The sequence below is a fragment of the Nicotiana tabacum genome, chromosome 5 (genome assembly GCF_000715075.1).
Source record: "Nicotiana tabacum cultivar K326 chromosome 5, ASM71507v2, whole genome shotgun sequence".
Taxonomy (NCBI): Eukaryota; Viridiplantae; Streptophyta; class Magnoliopsida; order Solanales; family Solanaceae; genus Nicotiana; species Nicotiana tabacum.
Genome location: NC_134084.1, coordinates 28865031 through 28869341, shown reverse-complemented (window position 1 = coordinate 28869341; position 4311 = coordinate 28865031).

Below are 4311 nucleotides of genomic sequence, written 5' to 3'. Positions count from 1 at the left end.
GCTGCCGCAAATCCTGATACATCTTGGCGGCACCCGGATGAATAGAATACCGGAAGTTGTGGGCCTTCTCAAGAATCAACTCATAAAGTCCATCTACATTGGGCAGATAAATACGACCCTGCATCCTCAAAACCCCATCATCTCAAAAGTAACATACTTGGCACCATCGTGCCATAGTATGTCCCTAAGTACAAGCAAATAAGGATCATCATACTGCCACTCTCTGATGCGCTCATACAAGGAAGACCAAGCGACTGTACAAGCTAGAACATGTGTGGTCTTCAAAATGTCCAATCTCACAAACTGATTGCCCAAAGCCTGAACATCTGATAAAAGTGGTCTCTCACCAACTGGAATATATGCAAGGCTGCCCATACTCACTGCCTTTCTACTCAAGGTCGGCCACCACGTTGGCCTTCCTGGGGTGATACAAAAATGATGATATCATAGTCTTTCAACATCTCTAACCACCTCCTCTGCCTCAAGTTGAGATTCTTTTGCTCAAACAAATACTATAGTCTCCGATGATCCGTGAATACCTCGCATGACACACCATAAAGATAATGCCTCCAAATCTTCAGTGCATGAACAATGGTGTCACAACCCAAACCTATGGGCCGCGACGTGTACCCAATACCTTACTCAACTAGGTATCAACATAACATATCATTCTTATCGTACTGTCATTGGAAAATGAGCCAAATATCCCATCATGGGCTAACCAGAATAAACATAGTGGAATACTCAATATAGGACAACCCAACCTAATATAAGAACTCATACCTATGGCATACAGGTCTATAAGGCCAATGTGATCCATTATATACTTAAAATATAGGCCGACAAAGACATACCAGTTTCCGTATACATGACATCTATATACAAGCCTCTAAGAGTACATACTTATCACAAAGGTTAGGACAGGGTCCCGCCATACCAAACAATACACGTCAAAATCATACTGACCAAACAAGCAACTCCAGAGCAAATGGAGTGCACCAACATCTTTCCCTGATCTAAGGCCTACTTGGAGGACTCTCGACCTATCTATCAGAAACTGTGAGCATGAAACGCAGCATCCCATGCAAAAGGGACGTCAGTACAAATAATGTACCGAGTATATAAGGAATGAAAATTAGTAAATAATAGACATGAGAGAACCATGGATTAAAAGACTCGACATGTAAGTCTGAATAACTCTATGAATCATTAATATGTATAATGCCATGCATATGCATATTAATATCATGTCCTGCACAGGTACATGTGTTCATAATATCATCAAGCCTCTAAGGGCATTCCATCATATCATCTCGGCCACTGTGGGCAAAATCATCAACGTATACTAGTTGAATATGTGGTGGTGCATATATAACGTCGTAACCTTTTTCCCATACCCCATGTACATATATATACATATATACATATATACATATATACATATATATAACACCATCTGGTCATGGGTCAATGTAAATGAATGCAATGTATGAGAAGTATGTCAATAAAATCTCTCAGAATGTGATAAGACCATTATGCCTTTGAATAATATCATGAATTAAATTTTATCAACTTATGTATTTTCTGAGACCCATAAACAGACGATAGAACAATAAGACATATGGGAATTCAAGAACATAGGTATCTCTAATATTCCTATGAATACAGTCATTTATAGAAGTTGTGTATTTGTTCGTTTCGTTTGTATCGTATGGATTATGCCAAAACAAAAGAAGGGATAGCCTTAACATACATGCGCCGATTCTCTTGACAATCCCTCTAACACACGTCAATTGCGACAATATGTAACAGTGGATCGGAGTAGAGAAAAATTCGTATGATATTCTTGGGAAAGATTGCATTGTACTCCCTTAAAATTATAAAATCTTAAGTTGCTAAGATGCTAAGAAATCTTGCAACTCATTTTGAAGCATTTTGGTGCCACGTTAATTAATCCTTTTGAAAAACACCTTGTATGAGTTTGCTGAAATATTTTCATCCATTACCTAGTAAGTGTGACCATATTCATTTGGTGATTTTAGGGAAGCCTTTATATTAGTGGGTGTGGGCCCCACATGGTGGATGACTAAGCCACTTTAATTATCCAAATTGTGCCATCTATGCAAGACTTTAATAGTCACTTTAAATATGATTGGGGTGCTACCACGTTCTTTTAGGGGGATTTAATCTTATCTCATAATCTCTTAGTTAATTAGGTAATATCCCGTTACCCAATAATTGACCAATTACACACATAATTAAGAATTATCTCAACTTACATAAAATACTACTCACTTTTAACACACCTTATACACCTTACTATCACAGTCATATGGTACCTTGAATGACACTAGTCCATAAACACGGGGTATTGTAGCTTGGACCGTATTTTATCTAAAAATGTCAAACTTCGACGAAATTCATTTCCTTCGATTCTCTTACCCTCTCACCTTCACGAATTTATTTATCACTTGTTTGAAATAGCGTAATACGTATAATCTCGAAATAATTTCATTCTCCAGCTTACATTGATTAACTTACGACAAAATTTAATGTACGAAAGTGCAGAATGTAACATCTCATTTATGAGCTTTCATCAATTTACTTAAGGCGTACTTCCACGTACGAAAACATGGGGTGTAATATTATTCCCCCCTTGGAACATTCGTCCTCGAATATTGATTGATGCACTTATCATTTTCATGAATTATGTCTTCGAAATACTTTCGTACTCTCCTTGACATCTAGGAAACTGTTCTGTGAATAATTCCAAAGGCCAGGGCATTCCTCCCTTTAGGCCTCTTTCTCACACCACGAATTATGGTCGGAATCCTTCCAATCTCGTAATTGTTGCTCCCTTTATCATGCAACCCGTACTACTCTGACCTTGTAAGTGTGCCTATGCGACTCTTCTCTCATTTTTCCTCCTGCTTTTAGCCCATCTCTAGGCCTCACCTTGTAAACATATACAGATCTTGATAAGATGTCCCTCTAGGCATCTATAGGTATACTGATGTAATTCCCTTGGTACTTTGTCGAACCTGTGAATATTGCTATATCTTATTTCATAGGCCTGGTTATCTATCCGCATGACTTTACTGCATCTAAGTAGGTCATAATATACCATAACTCTTACCTCGATTTATCGCTACTGAGGTCTGCTACCAAACTCCAGGTTAGTTCATTGCTTATATATATAAATCTATGTCCTTTAATGCTTCCTCATTATCGTTCATTTTAAGAATGACAACCTAATTTCACCGTATACTTTGTGACTTTTGTCCATCCATTGTTTATTCACCTTAATGTTGATCTATCATCTACCACTAATAACTTGATCTCTTATGTAATACTGCCGCTAAGGTTGACATCTCATCGGGGACATCTGGAGTAATTAGATTGATCCACCTAGGGGTGATACTATACGCCCATAACCATATTTTATACCATCCCAATATGACTCACCTTACATGGGTATTTTAATCTCATCCAATTCACGAAATCCTCCTTAAGTCATTACTCAATCGAAGGCCCAACATCACCATTTATCTATCATAATTATACCCTTATTCTACTACGAGAGAAGCATTCCATCTTTTCTAAATGCTATTAGTCTTAGACTCCTTTGAGCTCATTCAGGCTATACTGAGCTCTCTATAACTTTGAGGAATCATCAGCTCTCTTGTTTTCATGGGCTTAATCCCGAGGACTTATCCATTCTTGTTACTTTTTCACTCACCTTTTCTCATCCGTACTCAGGTCTTCCTAAAATCTTGTCCTTCTACCATACTTTAGCTTGTGACCTACATATATCCATTTATACTACTCGCAACCTTTCTTCAACTTTCTTGCACCATAGATTTTCTTATGTTATTTTGTAACATCAAGTGAGACATCACATTGTCTCTAACTCTTCTTTACTCACTTGGATAGATCTCTCGGTGCCTAGAAACTATAGGATGAAAGATATGCCGCTGACAATGCCACTATCATTCCTGGATACAGAATCCCCGCGCTTCTAGCTTTCTATCCGATGTATGAATTGTTCACAACCTTATACATTTGAGTATTTCTCACATTGTTTACCTTTACCTTAAAATCTCGCATCATATCTTCTATCTATTTCACGACTTCCCCTCCATATAGGTATAATTCACATCTACAACTTGAATCTCTTATTATAACAATGGTACCTTTGGTACATACACAATCCGGTGAGAGCTTCATACTGGCTTCTTATGAGGCCGGTACTCTTCTAACTGCCTTATCGTAGAGCCGTTATAGAATATGGATATTGTACTATCTTTCTTG